The following is a 19,219-nucleotide window of genomic DNA, read 5'->3' as shown; positions in this document are numbered from 1 at the left end:
TTCATTTTAGTCCAACATGCCTCACTTCTGATTTCTAAGAAATTCAGATGGTGGGAAGCAATATCTGAAAGTGCTTTACTCAATCAGTGTGCAGCCACCCAGAGATCCCCGGGGGAAAAGACAAGCACCAGCCTCAGAGAGTGACGGGAAGGGAGAGCCATGGGCAAACTCTGAACCATCCGTCACCAGCCAAGGCAGGAAATTATAAAGGAACTCTTTTGGGTCACAAAGATGTCATCTGGGGCTCCACAGCAGTAATTTAAGAAATGGTACCCTTCTGGATTGAATGATTTCACCTGCCTGCTCAAGTGCCTAATTTAGAACCAGGAAGCAAATTACAATCATACAGAGTCCAGGCATGAAATTATAAATGTTTGATTTCCCATGTCTAGACTTTGCCTATGTCTTGAAACCAAGGCCAGGGACACAATTCCCCAATTTTCTCCAAGAAGAGATCCACCTGACATTTTGCAATATTCACGGTATCATTCATTTATCTTATTTCCTCATTCACCAAATATGCGGACTCTGACATGCATTCTATCCTGCCTAAGGGAACGGTCAGAGGCCTGGGAAAAGCTGACAGAATTCTATTATGTGCAAGGCCAAAAACGCCTGGATTACCTGGATGACTATTTAGTTATCTGCTCTCCTTTGTCATGAGAGACTTGGCCGTCAATGTTATCTAGCGCAAATATCAAATATTTTCATACAATTGAGGTACTTCTTTCACTTACCACCTGTCCATGTATTTACTGATTTTTATTTAGCCTTCACTTGCTTGGGTTTCAGTTGGTATCTATTATGCGATGCTCTTTCAGTAGACAGAATAATTGGTCTACTTAGATATCACTGAAAAGTATTAAACCTTATGCATTATAGAAGCTCACTCATCGTACAATCCTTGTGTAAAGTGAAGAATCCTGTTTAATGTGAATAATCACCCCAAATATATTTGGTAGGTTCATATATTCATACATCTATTTAACCTCAAAATGTTGAAGTTGTCAAGGATTTCATTTTACTTGGATCCACAATCAATGCTCATGGAAGCAGCAGTCAAGAAATCAAATGATGTACTTCTATTGGGCAAATCTGCTGCAAAAGACCTCGTTAAAGTGTTGAAAAGCAAAGGTGTCACCTTGAAGACTAAGGTGTGCCTGACCAAAGCCATGGTATTTTCTATCAACTCATATGCACGAGAAAGCTGGACAATGAATAAGGAAAACCAAAGAATTGATGCCTTTGAATTACAGGGCTGGCGAATTCACCATGGACTGTGGCATAGTGTTTAAGAGTTACAGCTGCTAACCAAAAGGTCAGCAGTTTGAATTCATGAAGCACTCCTTGGAAACCCTATGGGGCAGTTCTACTCTGTCCTATAGGATCACTATGAGTTGGAATTGACTCGACGACAATGGGTTTGGTTTGGTTTTTCGGTCAGAAGAATAAACAAATCTGTCTTGGAAGAAGTACAGCCAGGATGCTCCTTAGAAGGGAGGATGGAGAGACTGCATCTCACGTACTCTGGACATGTTATCTGGAGGGACCACTTCCTGGAGGAGGACATCATGCTTTGTAAAGCAGTGCATCAGCGAAAAAGAGAAGACCCTCAATGAGATGGACTGACACAGCGGCTGCAATAATGGGCTCAAACATAGCAATGATTGCGAGGATGGCTCAGGACTGGGCAGTGTTTTATTCAGTTGTACATGCATTCGTTATGAGTTAGAATCAGCTTGATGGCACCTAACAACAACAAGAACGACCTTCTCAAACTGGGGCCACCTGTACATGAAGGAACGAAATGGTTGGAGAGAAGAGATTATCTGTTTAAGAATTTAACTGTGTTATGCTGAAATAACTTTAGCTTTGACTTCTTAGTAAACTTCACAATAATTCTTCTAATTGTAAATGTGTTACCCTATTTCATTTTTGCAGAGTGCTTTATGATTTATTTCTATTGTATGATGTCAAGTTACTTCAATGGCCTAAAGTACCACGATAAAATCTCTCTAAAATATCTTGTATTGTATTCAAATTCCCTGAGGGACCGAATTGCTGGGCTGAGGGCTGCGGGGACCATGGTTTCAGGGAACACCGAGCTCAATTGGCATAACATAGCTCATAAAGAAAATGTTCTACATTCTACTTTGGTGAGTAGCGTCTGGGGTCTTAAAAGCCTGTGAGCAGCCATCTAGGATACTCCACTGGTCTCAACCCTTTGGGAGCAAGGAAGAATGAAGAAAACTAAAGATACAAGGGAAAGATTGGTCCTTTAATAGACCACATCTACCATGACCTCCTCCAGACTGAGTCCGGTACAGCTAGATGCCCAGTTACCACCGCTGACTGCTCTGACAGTGATCACAGCAGAGGACAGAGCTGGAGGAAAATGTAGAACAAAATCCTAACTCACAAAAAAGACCGGACTTAATGGCCTGACAGAGACTGGAGAAACCCCGACAGTATGGTCCCCAGACACCCTTTAAGCTCAGTAATGAAGTCACTCCCGAGATTCACCCCTCAGCCAAAGATTAGACAGGCCCATAAAATAAAATGAGACTGAAGGGGCACAGCAGCCCAGGGGCAAGAACCAGAAGGCAGGAGGTGACAAGAGAGCTGGTAATAGGGAACCCAAGGTCAAGAAGGGAGAGTGTTGACATGCCGTAGGGTTGTTAGCCAGTGTCATAGAACAATACGTGTACTAACTGCTTAATGAGAAACTAGTTTGTTCTGTAAACCTTCATCTAAAGTACAATTAAAAAAGAAGAAAAGTAGAAAAAATTTAGTGTTGGATGCTATGAGAAATCAAGGTTGTTCTCCATTAGGCAATAACCACAAAACTTTTTATTCTCCTCCCATTCTTTTTCTTTCAGGTTTTAAGTTATTACCTTTACAGTGCCTTGTTCTTCACTCCTCATTATTTAAAATCTCTTTCCTTCTGCCATAGAACACTTGTGTGGGATGTCACAATTCTCATTACCCACCTAACTCTTCCCTCCACCTGAATCACTCACACTCCCTGATCACTACCCTGCCAATTCCAGTCCCTGCAAATGAACCTGACCATGAACTCACTCACCCCCTGCTGCTTAATGAATCCCCTAGTAGTTCTAAGACAGCAATCAACCCTTGATATATTGTTCCTTCCACTATAATTTTAGGTCAAGGTAACTATTACTAAAAAAATAGTTACTAGAAGCACATATATAGCCACATAGTTTTAAAAACCCCATTCTGTACTAAAACGCAGGTGACCTTAAAAGTTGTGAGACATACAAAGCACATACCATGATTTGCATAAAAGATATCACATGGTATAAGTTGATATAATCGATTCTGAATTTAGCTTTTGTTTAAATTTCAGTACAGTCTCTGCATTTCCAGCTTCACTATCTTGTTCATCTTATTGTTGCTATGTCAATGTTATTTCCCTAAATTAAAAGTAGAAATATTCACTTCAATGTATTGAATGTACAGAAAAATGGCTTTTTACCGTCACGCTTTCTACTAATGTCAGAACAAAAGACTCTCAGTAAGTCATTTAAATGGTCAAAAATGTCAAAACGAACTTTGGCAATTTCTTCAATTCCAGTTATAGTTTTATGAGACACCAGGAAGGGTTTCAAAGTGCCCCCAATTATTTTTTATTTCCTTTACATTTATGTAACCTCTGCTTCCCAGAAGTTGTTTTATTTATTATTCTAGCTATAGACACAGCTGACTTCTCTTCTGAAATGTTTTAAATCTCGGCATTGCCTACCATATTGAGCAGGGTACCGTGTCCCAGATGAAAAACTTCAGCAGCAAATAGGGCAGTCATGGACTCCCACTTAAAGCAGGAAGCCAAAATCATAAATATACTCATATAGGAAGAAACACGGATTGTCAATATTTAGGACAGATTTATCCTGTCATCTATCAAAGCAATCTGTGGACGATACGGAAACACGGTAATGAGATTTTACAAAGGACGCTGGTTAGGCATTTCTGTATTTATTCAACTCGGTCCTAGAGGAGAAAACAGCAGAACAGTTGGAAGAATATTTGCAATGCAATTAGAGGGGACAAGTGCATCTGAGAGCATGCCAGACACAGGGGCCTCCCCTTAATTCACACCATCCAATGTCTTAATGCAGCGTGTAGCATCAAACTGCACTTCCTACAGGTTTAGAACTTTTGTCAGTTAACTAGATGTTTACCGAGTGCTGGGCTTGGGCACTCAAACACTCTGGGTATGCCATCCAGCTCTGTGGACGGTGTTCCAACACCATCTGTCACTTAAGCTTCCACAGATTCAAAAATTTCAATTCAAACTAATCTAGTCGGCACTCAAACTGAAGCTATAATTCAAATTTCAACATGAAGCTTGAATTCCTTTTTCAGTGTTCTTCAACTTTGACCCAGCTCCCCGCCCCTCCTTCACTGAAAAGGGCCAAGACAACAGCCCAGCAAGTGGGGCAGGCAAAACAGGCCTCCTTTGTTCACTTTTGTCCTTTCAGCTCTCTATTGAGGTAAGGGACTGAAAAGCCGCACCAGGCTTTGGACAGCAGCAGCACAGTAGCTTGCAAGCCAGCCTTCCTCAGAGAAACCAGTCTGCAGGCTGAAACTCCTTCCACAGTCCATTTTTACCTTAAAAAAAATAAGGGGTAATTAATGGAAGATTAGTACTTTTCTTTTCCCTTTCCAAGAGAAAGTCTGTTCAAGGCGTTTAACGGGAGTTGAAAATATTTGTCACAAGTGCAGGCTGTAAATCATACAAGTCAAATTCCGAGAGCATCTAAAAGCAGCATGAAATTAGCTTTAAAGTTGAAATTTGGAGAAAAGATCACTACATGCCGAATACATATACTGAATTTTTTGAATGCTCTCAGCCCACTGGAAAAAGATCAATTAAATTCATTGCATATTACACAGTGGAAGCCCTCCTACAGGATTCCCTCAGATTGCCCTGGGAAAATATTTTTCTGCTTACAGTGGGTTTTGAACTAATGAACCAAGCACATCAGAAAATTTATACATACATTTGTATATTTACATTTATATTGGAATTTAATGATGTGAATAATAAAGGTCTTTTTTGTCTGACTCTAACTGTCATTTCATTTTCATTCTCGCGTTAACTAAACAATGCTTTGTTGTTGGTAGGTGTCCCCGAGTGGGTTCCAACGCACAGTGGTTCTATATACAACAGAACGAAATGCCTGCCCGGTCCTGCTTTAGTACAGGGTAATATGGAAGAAAATCAAGAAACACATAATACAAGATAAGATTTTTTCTAATTCCCATTTTGTTTTTCAGGTTTTTTTAATAGTATTTCGTTCCCATTTTTAAACCAAGTAAGCCGCCTGGACGGCATGTACCGTCGAGGAGCCCCCCTCAGGTACAGCCTTCACCACTGCCATCTATTACGTTCACCAGCTTTTTAGTCACTAGGGGGAAACCCTCCATCAGAGTTTTAAAAATTACCTTTTTCTAATTTGAAATTCCAATCTTGTAGGCCAGTAAAATAGGTCAATTAAGTTGACACCACATCTTTTTTATTAGCTCAGCTAAGCAATTATAATTGGGCGGTGAGGGTCTATGCTGTCATCTCTGAAGATTCAATGGTGAGAAGAAACACCCAATGCAGAACTGCAATTTACAACTCCAGCAGATCCTTATAAACACTCAGCGTAAGTATATGAGGCGATTTGGTTCCAGATATGAGGCGATTTGGTTCTAGAACTGTGTTAAAATTAGTAGTGTCATTCTTTGCAGTAAAATAAAAGCATAATAAATTATGTACCTTATGGCAAAATTGTTTAGCACAGATGCATTGTGGACATTTATGCTCTAATCCAACACTAAAAAAAATAATACATGAATGTATGTCACCAATATTGGGTACTCCTGGACAATGGCACACACTGCACAGCACCTGTCTTGTGCTTTACAAAAGGTATGTGCTCACCTAATACTTGTCAGAAACTTTACATCTCCTTATTAATACAACTTCAACCAAGACTGCACTAATGCTCATTGTAGCACTATTCACAAAGTCAAAAGGTAGGTAAATGTCCATCAACACATGAATAGTGAAACAAAATGTGGAATATACATACAATGGAATACTGTTGTGAAGTGCCCTTGAGTCTGTTCCAGCTCACAGCAACCCTATGTACAACAGAACGAAGCACTGCCACGTCCTGTGCCAAACTCACTATCATTGCTATGTTTGAGTCTATTGTTGCAGCCACCGAGTCAATTCATTTCATCAAGGGTCTTCCTCTTTTCACGGACCATCTATTTTACCAAGCATGATGTCCTTCTCCAGGGATTGGTTTCTCATGATAACATGTCCAAAGTATGTGAGACAAAGTCTCTCCATCCTGCCTTTCAAGGAGCACTCTGACTATGCTTCTTCTAAGACAGACTTGTTCGTTCCTCTGGCAGTTCATGGTATATTCAATATTCTTCACCAACATAATAATTCAAAGGCATCAACTCTTCAGTCTTCCTTATTCCATTGTCTAGCTTTCGCATGCACGTTAGGCAATTGAAAATATCATGGCTTGGGTCAGCCACACCTTAGTCCTCAAAGTGACATCTTTGCTTTTTAACACTTTAAAGAGGTCTTTTGCAGCAGATTTGCCCAATGCAATATGCCATTTGATTTCCTCACTGCCACTTCCATGGGTGTTGGTTGTGGATCCAAGTAAAATGAAATCCTTTACAACTTTAATCTTTTCTCCATTTATCGTGATGTTGATTATTGGCCATTTGTGAGGAATTTTGTTTTCTTTATGTTGAGGTGTCATCTATAATGAAGGCCACGGTCTCTGATCTTCATCTGTAAGTGCTTCAAACCCTCTTCACTTTTAGCAAGTAATATGTCATTTGCATATCTCAGGTTGTTAATGAGTCTTCAGCCAATCCTGATGCAAATTCTTCTTCATATAGTCCTGCTTCTTGGATTATTTGCTCAGCAGACAGATTGAATAAGTATGGTGAAAGGCTACGACCCTGATACACATCTTTCCTTATTTTAAACCACTCAGTATCTCCTTGTTCTGTTCAAATGACTGGCTCTTGGTCTACGTACAGGTTCCCCGTGAGCACAATTAGGTGTTCTGGAATTCCCATTCTTTGCAATGTTATCCATAATTTGTTATGATCCACACAGTTGAATCCCTTTGCATAGTCAATAAAACACAGGTAAACATCTTTCTGGTACTCTCTGCTTTCAGCCAGGATTCATCTGACATCAGCAATGATAGCCCTTGTTCCATGTCCTCTTCTGAATCCAGCTTGAATTTCTGGTAGTTCCCCGTCGACATACTGCTGCAACTGTTTTTGAATTGTCTTCAGCAAAATTTTACTCACACGTGATATTAATGATATTATTCGATAATTCTGTTGGATCACCTTTCTTAAGAACAGGCAATACTGAATTGGTTTGTAAACTTTCACTTAAAGCACACACAAAAAAAAAATTCAAAAAAAAGAATGGGCAAAAATACGGATCTATTCCAGTCACTTGGCCAGGGAGCTGTCTTCCAAATTCCTTGGCATAGACAAGTGAGCGCCTCCAGCACCGCATCTGTTTGTAGTATTCCGTCAATTCCTGGAGCCCTGTTTTTAGCCAATGTCTTCAGTGCAGCTTGACTTCTTTCTTCAATACCATTGGTTCTTGATCATATACTACCTCCTGAAATGGCTGAATATCAATCAACTCTCTTTGATACAGCGACTCTGTGTATTCTTTCCATCTTCTTTTAATGCTTCCTGCTTCATTCAATATTTTACCCATATAATCCTTCAAAATTGTTACGAGCCTTGAATTTTTTCTTCAGTTCTTTCAGCCTGAGAAATGCTGAGCATGTTCTTCCCTTTTGGTTTTCTAACTCCAGGTCTTTGCATATTCATTATTATACTTTACTTTTGTCTTCTTGAGCTGCCCTTTGAAATCTTCTGTTCAACTCTTTTTCTTCATCATTTCTTCCATTCACTTTAGCTACTCTGTGTTCAAGAGCAAGTTTCAGAGTCTCTTCTGACAAACATTTTGGTCTTTTCTTTCTTTCCAGTCTTTTTCATGACCTCTTGCTTTTTTCATGTATGATGTCCTTGATGTCATCCAACAACTTGTCTGGTATTCGAGACATTTTGTGTTCAATGCATCAAATCTCTTCTTGAGATGGTCTCCAAATTTTCAGTGGGATATTCCTCGAGCACAAAGAGAAATTCAGTCTTGATACATGCTACAACATGGATTAATTTTGAAAACGTGCTGAGTGAAGTAAGTCAACCACAGAAGGACAAATATTGTATGATCTCACTTATGTGAAATAGCCAAAATAGGCAAATGTATAGAGAGATCAGAGTATAAGAGTGGTTACCAAGGGTAGGAGAGAGGCAGAAAGGGATATCATTGTTCAGGAAACACTGAGTTTCTATTTTATGGTGATAGAAAATTTGGTAACAAATGTCAGTGGTGGTTGCACAGCACAATTAATGTCATTGGTGTCACTGAATGGTATACATGGAAAATACCGAACTGGCAAATGTTGTGTTAAACCAAACACAAAATACCGTGATTAACTCAACACACAGTATATTAATTTAAACCTTTAAAAAAGTAGCTTACCAAAAACATCACATTTTCTATAAATACACCGAATTTTTTCCCCCATTTAAAGACAATCTGATATTGATATTTTTATAGTTGCTAAAATTGGAAGCAGAGCCATTCACATATTTTCCTCCCTCATATAGCCATCTTCAGATTTTGATGGGAGAAATAAATATTCCTTGTGCATTTTGCTACACATTCCTGTTCTTAGAAACTTCAGCCACTAATGCCAATACAGACTTTTTTTTAAAACCAAAGAGGCTTTTCATTCGCCTGGGCAGACAAAAGGTTAAGTAAAATAAGCCACTGGATTCTTGCCGCAAAGCATCCCAGTCCCTCTCTCCTTTGTCCTTGCCTACTATCAAGGTTCAGGGTCCCTTCAGGACAGGAAGCATGAAACTTAAAAAAAAATCTAAATATAATTAGTAATTTTTAATTATTTTCACATCACTTCTTCTTTACCAATCACCCCAGCAACTGAAGTCTGACAGAAAGCAGTCTTTGAATCAAAACACACAAAACTTCCTAGAGAAAAACACGTTAAAAACCTGTTGCTGTCAAGCCAATTCCAACTCATGGCGACCCCATGTGTTACAGAGCAGAACTACTCTATAGGGTTTCCCTGGCTGTAATCTTTATGGAAGCAGATTTGCCAGGCTTTTCTTCTATGGTGCATGCTGGGTGGGTTCAAACTGCCAACCTTTAGGCTATTAGTGAAGCAGAGTGTAAACTGTTTGCACCATCCAGGAACCTGAAGAACATGTTAGAAGCTCTATAGTCTATTTAAATGTGTTAGGGTTGCTGCTGTAGGGTTGCTAGCATTTGCTAGGAGGCATTAGTGGTTCAGTGCTAGAATTCTCACCCAGCATTCTGGAGACCTGGGCTTGATCCTGGCCAATGCACCTCATCTGTGCAGCTACCACTCATCCGTCAGTGGTGGCTTGTATGCTATGATGCTCCTATGATGCTGCTATGATGCCTAACAGGTTTCAGCGGAGCTTCCAGACTAAGATGGACTAGGAACAAAGGCCTGGTGATCCAGTTTCAAAAGTCGGCCAATGAAAACCTTATGGAACACAATGGTTCACAGGGGTCAAATCCCCAACCAATTATGGTGATGGCGCAGAACTGGGCAGCGTTTTGTTCCCATGTGCATGGGGTCACCACAAGTCGGGGCCGACTCCATAGCAACTAACATTAACAGGGTTACTGTGCTTCTCAGACACTATTTGGAAATGGGAATGACACTCCAAAGTCTGCTGATGGAGGCAGCAAAATATCAGGGAAGAAGACTGGGTGTCACAGTGGAGGCAGGTAATGACTGGTAGGGACCACAAGGGGGCTTTCTTGGGTGCTCACAACGTTCTCTTTTGATCTCAGTGCTAGTTATTACATGAGTGTGTTTCGTTTGTGCAAGTTCATCAAGCTGTGCATTTATGACATGTCAAAATAAATCTGCATGCAGGAAGCATGTAAAAGAGATGATAGAATTAGAACTAATCTTTTCAAGGGCAGGAACTCTGTTTTGCTCACCACTATATGCCCAGGATTCTCCTTAGAAGCGAGGACGGTGAGACTATGTCTCACATACTTTGGCCATGTTATCAGGAGGGACCAGTCCCTGGAGAAGGACATCATGCTTGGTAAAGTATAGTGTCAACAAACAAGAGGAAGACCCTCAACGAGATGGATTGACACAATGGCCGCAGCAATGAGCTCAAGCATAATAACAACTGTGAGCATGGTGCATGATCAGGCGCTGTTTAGTTCTGTTGTACATAGAGTCACCATGAGCCAGAACTGACTCTACAGCATCTAACAACAACAATAACATACCCCTAGTGGAGTCCTGGTGGCACAGTGGTTAAGTGTTTGGCTGCTAACCAAAAGGTCAGCAGTTCGAATCCACCAGCCAATCCTTGGAAACCCTGTGGGGCAGTTCTACTCTGTCCTGTAGGGTTGCTACAAGACTGGATGTCAATGGGTTTTTGGTTTATATCCCCAGTGAATCCTGGTGGTACAGTGGTTAAGCACTTGGTTACTCACCAAAAGGTCAGTGATTTTGTTCCACCGAAGAAAGATGTGGCAGTCTCCTTCCATAAAGACTACAGCCTTGGAAACCCTATTGGGTAGTCCTACTCTGTCCTATAGGGTCACTATGAGTTGGGGTCAACTCAATGGCAACTTTCTTTTTTACATCCCCAATGCCTAGAACAGTGACTAACAGGGTGTAGGCTGTGCACTCAGTAAATATTTATTGAACAAATGAATGAAAGTATCTCTTTATCAGAAAAGCTTCCTGTGCAGCTTCCATTAAATAGCTCCTTTGTAATACACAATATAATATTTGCAGATTTTATTTATATTCAACTGATTACACAGACACAAAGTACACCTACACGAAACCACTATTTGAAGTGGGTCTTCTCTTAAGGACAGTTACCACAGCCCAGGTGTGTATATGCTCCGTGCCTCCTCACACAGGCTTCTGAAGTGCTCGCTTTCCCACCCTGCCGTGATCCTCAACACTGACACAGGTTGGCCTCACAGGATGCACCATTCCAGAGATGCCTTGCCTTTCCTGTCACTGCTCCAGTGGAAGTATGATTTGATGTACAGGCACTGGCCTTCAGTCCACAGACCACCTCACTACCCTGCATTAGAGGGCTGGGTGACCTCGCTGAGCCCTGTTGTCCTCATATTGAAACCCAAAACATTAGTTTCCTGAGTTCTCTTCCAGCTCTAAAGTTCCTGGATTATGGGACATGTTTAGCAACTTTCCTGTAACAAAGTAGAAAGAAGGTTCAAAGAAGACCATGAGTCAGTAGGATTAAGAATGCAAAATGAATCCTTTTTTTCCAATTGATTGGTCAATTATAATCATTCTAAAAGCTATTCCAGGAAGAGTTGGTTTCACTTTAGTTCAAATTCTCCTTCTGCTAGGAACATGGAGGATCTTTGTAAATGCACCACACATTCCCACATATTTAGGGGCTCAAATGCTTTCCTAAGATGTGAAACTAGGATCTTACTCAAACGCAACATCCAACTTGAATAACTCATTTGCTGTCAAAACAGCACATTCAGGGCTCTATGCCTGGAAAAGAATTGTGTGCCTTTTCTTTAAAAAAAATTTTTTTTTCCTTAAAAATTGTAATGTACCAGAAACACCTCTGGTGTTTGCACCTGAGTAGTGCAAATGGGTTGAAGTTCAAATCCACCCACAGACACCTGGGAAGAAAGTCCTGACAATCTACTTCTGAAAGATCACAGCCATTGAAAACCGTATGGAGTAGTTCTACTATGAAACACATGGGGTCGCCATGAGTCAGAATCAACGCCACAGCAACTGTTGTTTGTTTTTGTTTTTTTACCAGAAATATCTCAGCCTCTCTATAACCACAGGGGGCTCTGGTGAATAAGAACAGTCCAGTGACTGCAATGGTTGTGGGTTAACAGCCATGTACTTAAAAGCTAGCAGGAATGAAAGAGCATGTAAAGGAATTAAAGGGTGATACAGGGGAATAAAAGATTGTTCCACAATAAGTTCTCTGAATGACAACAGTGCTTGCTATTGTGAGGTCTGCAGGGGTCAGAATTAAATGGCTTTATAATACATAACCCTGGTTTAGAATACTCAGCTGTTTTAAGCTTACACTAAACTAATAATGATAAGCCTCCAGAAAGCCATGTTTTCACAGTCTTGGATCATAAAACAAAGCTAATCCCGGCTCCCCCACTTCCTCGCTGTTGGCCCTGGGAAAGTTTTTTGACCTCTCTGGGCCTCCATCTCCTTAATTTTTAAACAGGGCTGCTGTGGGGATCAAATGAGATGATGCATGCAACATGAGCGGCGCTTGGCACACCCGGAGCTCTACAAAAATGTTGACTATCATTATCATTAAAATAGAAAGCATCCAATTGTCTAAATCAATTTCAGCACTTCCAGGCCTCATTCACTCACGAGTTCTTAGGGTATTTTACTAACAGGGCATGGTTAGCATAAAGTAGTTCCAATCAAAACTGCCCAGCTTCCATAGGTTTGCATTCGGAGGCTACTGTGTTCCTTCCTAGCTCCTGGTGCAGAATGAATGCCTCCTGCCCCATTTATACTTGGTTCCATCTCTTCTTGCAAGGGCCTCGGGCGGAAAAGACCCCAATCCCTCAAACCAGCACCTCTGTGTGGTAACCATCCGGACCGGGAAAGGAAAAGAACGCTTCCCTCTCAGCTCTGGACTGGAGCTGCTGGTGCGAAAACGACAGCAGAGGGACAGGGTGGGAAAGAGACGCCACTGCTCCGCGCCCTCCCCACTCCGCGCCCTCTGCTGTGCAGGGGCCGCCCCCCAGCGTGCGGGGGAAAGAAGACATAGCCCGCCAGCCGGGAGCCGGGCGAGAGGGGGAGGTGGTCTGGAGAGGGAGGTGGCCTGCGCGCCAGATCCCAAGGCCCAGGAAACCCTAGTGCAGCGCCTGCTATCCGGAGTGCCCACTCTAAGCGAAATGACTATTCCCAGTCTTATCCGACGCCGGCTCCGCAGTCACCCGTCTGCACACCCGCTGACGCGGGACCAGTGTGGCTGAGCCGGCGAGCAGCCGGCGGACCAGGATGCCGCTGCGCCGGCCGGTGCGGCGTGGAAGGGGGCGGGGGCGGCGCACAGGCAGATGGTGCTCGCTGCGAGATGGATGCTGAGCACCGGCAGTCACTCCTGGCTCATCACTGCATCCTTGGGCGGCGCGGTTGCAGATCCCGCCGCTGGGAGCCTGGGCAGGGAAGGGGCTCTTTCAAGCCACCCCAAAGCCGCGACGCTGAAACCCTGACAAGTCTCAGCTTCCGGAGGCTGGGCGAGGCGCAGGGACTCCTAGGGCCAGCACCTGTAGGGCCAACAAAGCCTCCTGGAAGGTCCCCCTCGTCCCGCGGCCCTCAGGGTTTCTCCTGCTCCTCCCTGATTCCCGACTCCTCCCCAGGGGAGCAAGGGGAGGAGGGCAGTCGGTCTCGCCCACCTGAACTCCGGTGATCCGCACAGGTGTGAGCACACCCGAACAAAGCCCACGCCCAGATGTGTCCGTGGGGACAGGAGCGCGCACAAGCCAGTGCGCGCCAGCCGGGTACTTGCGCTCCTCACCCCGCCTGCACGGTGGCCGTGACACCCCGAGTCCTCCGTGTCCATACCCGGGAAGCCGCAAAACCAGGCCAGCAGCCTCTCCATACCCGGGCTGCCCACAGGGAGACCTCCAGGCAGGGCTTCCCGGAGAGCGTGGGGCGCGGGCGCGGAGGCAGAAGTTGGCCACAGACTGGAGGCGACAGTGGGTGCCCGTCCGCCCTCGCCAGCCGGGGGCTGCAATGTCTCAGCTGTCCTCACCCAGCCGCCCGGCCCCCTCCTCCCATTCGGCCCCCGCACCGGTGGCGGTGGCCTGCGGGGAAAAAGGGACTTGGAGACATGCTTGCCCCTGTGGCTGGGAGGGCAGGAGCGGCGGTGCCAACCGGGAGAGAGCTCGGCTCAACGCCGGGCCGGTGTCCCAGTAACAACGCAGCAGCCCCCCGCATCTCCTCTTCACTACGGTCGTCGCCCCCAAGCAGGACCGAGTGTCTCTGCCAAACGCTCACGGAGCTACTCACGTTCTCGCGCCGCTCCCACCACTCAGCCCCAGCGCTGCTGCCCAGGACTCTGGAGCGCAGAATCTGCTGGTTCTCAGCCGAGCTAGGCTCGAGGACTAAGCTGTCGCCTCTGGCTGCCCGGGCCGGGCGGCCTCTGAGCTGTCCCCCGCGCCCGCGCGTCTGAGGTTCCGGCTGCGGCGCGCGTCCGCCGGCGACCCTGGCGAAGCGAGGCTGGCCCCGCGCCGGCGCGCGCCCCCGCCCGCCGCTCCCGCCTCCCGCTCCCCCCTCCCCGGCTCTCTCCTGGCTCCTCGCTCGCCTCCTCGCGTCCCCCGCCCCTTCCCCTCCTGGCCAAGCCCCTCCCGGCCTTACGGTGGCAGCGGCAGCAAATGGGAGCCAGCCGCCTGCGCCTCAGGAGACTGGGTGGCCCGTCACCTGAGCCGCCGCGCCACTACTACCTCCGTACGGGCGCGAACGTGTGTGTTGAGGAAGCGGGGGGTGGGGTGGGGGGAGGATGCCGAGCGGGGCCGTTTGGGGAGACGAGGATGGCTGGGATTTGTCAACGCAGTATGTTCCAGAAAATGGGTGGTTTTTAAATGCCACTCTCATGGGTGACTGTAAGAGGTTTGTGTTCTCTGTCTCTGTCTCTCTCTGTCCCTGTTTTCTTATAGGGCATTTAATTTCTTCGAAACTCACCAGCTGGGGTAGTTGAGATGGGGTTGGTTTTGTGCAACCGTTCTTTCCGAATAGCCTTCAGAAAGGGAGCCTTCAGAAAGGGAGCCTTCAGAAAGGGAGCCTTCAGCGCAAAGTAGACGTTGTCTAGTCGCGGTCTTCTGGCCCCAGAGAACAAGGTTAGTTCAAATTTGCGCATCCTCAGATTTAGGAGCAATGAGGAGTATTATTGGCAATGTAAAAAAGAAAATTAAGATATTCTAAGTACGTAGTATTTTAGCAAAGACACTGCTCACTGCCCCACTCATCACTGGGTCCTGCATGATGTCCAAGCTCCTTAGCAGGACGCTCAAAACCCTCTGTAATTTAATCCCAAATTACCTCCTCGCCCAGAGTTTGCCCCAAAGTCCGGAACATCACCAGACCTGGCCATTTAATAGCACCCTCCAGCCTGTTCCCTAGCTCGGCTGCCTCTGGAGCCTAGCTTCTTTCAGTTTTCTAGTTTAATTCCAGAAAACATTTTCGGAGCCTCCTCCATTCTCCCCTCCAAGTCCCCCACACCCCTTCAGGATCTACGCCCCGTGCTAAGGTTGGATTTGGGAATGAAAACGTCATAGGGGTTTCTTTCAAGGTCCTGGAAACTCCTCCGTCTGCTGTAACTCCAATTTGAACTTTCCACCACTTCAACCCGCAGAGCTCTGCATGCAAGGTAGCAACTTTCTTTTTTCTCCAGCTGCTGTTATCCTCCCCTTTCGTGCCCACCCACCACCAAATGTGCTCCAGTCACACAACTTCATTCAGTTCTGGAAACAGTGCTCGGATCTCCGGCTACTGGGTCTTTACACAAGTTATTCCCTCAGTCCCCATCACTCTTCTGACCTCCTCCTCACCCACTGCCATTCAGCTGGGTGGCTCTCATCTCTTTATTCATTACTCAAATTAACCTCTGAAATACCTTTCTAAAAAAAAAAAAAAGTGATTCCATAATACCACTGCTTAAAATCTTGGCTGGTTTTCAGTTGCCTATAAAATAATCTCCAGACCTCCTGCCATGCCCGGTCACAATCTGCCCCAATGTACTTCTCCATCCTCCAGCTAAGACAGTTTCCATGACTCTGTCTAAGCTTCTGCATGTGAGATTCCCTCTGGCTGTACTAGTCCTCCGCCTCTTTCTCATCTGGCAAACTCTTGTGCATCCCTCAGAGCCCCACTCAGTTGTTACCTCTCTGTGAAGTCTCTCCCAAGTCCCCTATGTGTTTTAGTATGATAGTTCTTGTCACATTTTAGTTATGTTTACATGTCTGGCTCCAGAACACTTCAGTGCTTTGAGGACAGTTTGTCTTATTTCTTTCCAACACAAGTGGAGCCACAGTAACCATAATGCCTCATCTCTCACTGCCTCATCATTCTTTCCCACCTGTGAAGGACTTCAGAGTCCTCAATTCCCTCCCCACCCCAGTGGTTGCTGGGAGCCCTGAGGTTGTCATCCCTGTGCATCTCATGTCCTTCTGCGCTGTGCTCCAGTGCCTCAAGGTGCCCCTTTATGCCCAGCCACTATGAGACTAGGTGATGTCTTCTCCAGGGCATGCTGCAGGGCAAACCTGAGAGATGGGAAAATGGCACCCTGTGCTCTTCAGTTCCTGCCCTGGCTCTGTGTAGCAGTTTGTCCCCTGGACACTGAAGCAATACTGTTTGTGGCCCATGGGTCACAACCTCATAAAGACCCTCTTTAAACAACAGCTTCTTCAACTTCTGGTTCGGATTGTGCTTTCCCTCCAGGCCCCAGTCATGGTCCAGCAAGTCAGGCTGGGGCAGACACCATGTAGTTCACCTCCAGCTCAGTCCTGATGCCTCAGAGACTGCTCAGAATACAGAGGTACTCAGGGGTGGTGGAAGAATGAGTACATGAACGAAATTTCAGGCAAGTGGTAATTTCTCGGAGTATTAGCTTTCCTCATTTCTACAGCTAGAATAACAATATTTACTATACAGGGTTATTGTGAAGTCCATTTAAAGCACTGCAGTGTCTAGGACATAACAGGTGCTCAGCAAATTCTAGTTGGAAAAGCACTTCCTTAATGTTGATCAAACGACTATATACCTGAATAAAAAGTACAAAGCCAGAAGAGGATAAAACTCCAGAGGAAATGGGAACCACATGGTAGTGACTGCACCAAACAAACATTTGAATTAAATAATATTGATACTACATAATCCTGATAATACCATAACAATACTGTATACTTTTTATTTCCAGCTTATTAACTGCATCGCAGCCTTGCATTGCTGGATTAGTCTCCTGGGAGGATGAGCAACTGGGAGAACCAAACAGCTGCTGCAAGAAGAGTTGAAATGAAGAAAGCATGGGAGGAGGGGATAGAGGAATGATCTGGAAAAGGATTAGAAGGATGCCTAAGTGGGCAAAAGGACTTTCTGACCAAGTCTCTTATTTGCTCAGTGATGCACAAGGCATTCTGATTTGGCTGCACATCACCAGGGATATGCACAACGCACATCCTTTCCCTAACTGCTACTCTTCCCTACCCCGAGCCTTACTCTATCCCAAGCCTAACTCCATCTCCCAGCCAACATGAGAGGATGGAGAGGGAGGGAAGTCTGTTGTCCCCCTTACTTGACAGTGACAGAATTTTCCATGTGTCTGGCACTGTGGTAAGCACTTTACATTTATTAACTCACTGATCCTCGTGGCAATCCCATGAGGTATGTACTCTCAGCATTCCCATTTTAGAAAATGAGGCAAGAGAGGTTAAGGGACTTGCACAGGTCGCACACAGCTAGTTGCAGAGCTGGGATTCACTCCCTGGCCCTCTGGCTCCAGAGTCCATGGTCTTACCCACTGTGCTGTGCTGCTTTCCAATGACGCCACAGGAAAAGTTTAATTATCCATGTTGACGGATGCATCAGAATGTCACCGCACTAAAGCGACTGCATCAGAATGTCACGGAGCCCCCCAGTGGTACCTGCAGTGAACAAGTTTTGAGCCTCTCTCCTTTCCTCGTTTGCAGACCTGTTTCTCGGAATCTTCTCTCCCCTTTTCCTCTTCTGCTTTTTCCTTCCCATGCCCTTATTTTCCTTCCTGATTTTCTTAATTTCCATCCATGCTGCAGGCCTCCTGGGACAGGCAGTGGAATTGTCCACATCCCAAAAGGAGTTGGACTAGGTGAGCATGAAAATGCTTTTTGTAGCTATATATCATTTTATGATTCTGGTGGCAACCAAGAGCATTTCTTTAACTCTTGTAGGGGAACTCAGATGAAAAGCTGTCTGAACCCTAGGTAAGAAAGAGTGAAATGCTTAAAAAAAAAAAAAAAGATCCTATAATAATATAACAAGATTATTTGCTACAAGAGTGGCTTACACCAAGTGTCATTGTCTTAAGACGGTGTTCTATGGGTGGGCAATGGTCACATGGACTAAGAGGAATGTGGTGAATTTAGTAATTCAAAGAGCCCTTCTATTTGAAAGGGTGTTAAAAAGCCGGTAGTCATGGACTCGACTCAGACTCCTGGTAACCCACGTGTGTCAGAGTAGAACTGTGCTCCAGAGGGTTTTCAGTGGCCAATATTTTGGAAGTAGATCACCAGACCTTTCTTCCAAGGCACCTCTGGGTGGACTGGAACCACCAACCTCTCGGTTAGCAGCTGAACAGGTTAACCATCTGTACCACACAGAGACTGAAAGGGTCTTATAATCCTATAAGGTCAAAAAGCATAGTTGTTATGGCGGTCAGCTTCTGAAATGGCACCCAGTGATCCCCTCCCCTCCTCCTGGTATTCATGCCCTTGTATAAGCCCTTCCTCTTCAGTGTGGAATGGACTCTTATAATGAAGGGAGTACAGCAAAAGTAGTGTAATGTCACTTCCAAGATTTGGTTACAAATGACTCTGGCTTCTGCCTTGCTTGCTGTCTTGCTCTTTTGCTTGCTTGCTGGGTGGAAGCCAGCAACCATGCTATGAGCTGCCCTATAGAGAGTCTCACATGGCAAGGAACTGAGGGAGGCTTCTGGCCAACAGGCTACCAGGAGCTGAATCCTATCACAGCCATATGAATGAGTTTGGAAACAAATGGTCCCCAGTTGAGCCTTGAGATGACTCCAGCCCAGGCTGATAACCTCGATTACAACAGCCTTGTGAGAGACCCTGAGCCAGAGGACCCAGCTAAGTCAGGCCTGGTTTCCTGTCCAACAGAAACTGTCAGACAATAAATATTTATTGTTTTAAGCTGCTAAATTTTGGGATAATTTGCAACACAGCATTATATCGCCAGTATAATTGTGTAAGTGCATTTCAGTACTCTGAAGTTGCATCCAGTCACACAGATCA

The 19,219-nt window shown here is 44.9% G+C and overlaps 1 protein-coding gene across 15 annotated transcripts in view; it reads right to left on the bottom strand.

Moving 5' to 3' along the window:
- The window catches only part of NRCAM (neuronal cell adhesion molecule), a 302,828-nt gene extending 288,232 nt beyond the window's left edge, over positions 1–14,596 (bottom strand). For 14 of the 15 annotated variants that reach the window (XM_049893833.1, XM_049893851.1, XM_049893839.1 and 11 more), the window contains exon 1: positions 14,229–14,419. The gene's annotated coding sequence lies outside the window, so the exon portion shown is untranslated. Of the gene's footprint in view, positions 1–14,228; positions 14,420–14,576 lie in introns of those variants that run through there. The other variant, XM_049893835.1, reaches the window with a different exon arrangement.
- Between the last annotated feature and the right edge of the window lie 4,623 nt (positions 14,597–19,219).

Source organism: Elephas maximus, chromosome 8 (genome assembly GCF_024166365.1).
Source record: "Elephas maximus indicus isolate mEleMax1 chromosome 8, mEleMax1 primary haplotype, whole genome shotgun sequence".
Classification (NCBI taxonomy): domain Eukaryota; kingdom Metazoa; phylum Chordata; class Mammalia; order Proboscidea; family Elephantidae; genus Elephas; species Elephas maximus.
This window is presented reverse-complemented; position numbering and strand designations above follow the sequence as displayed.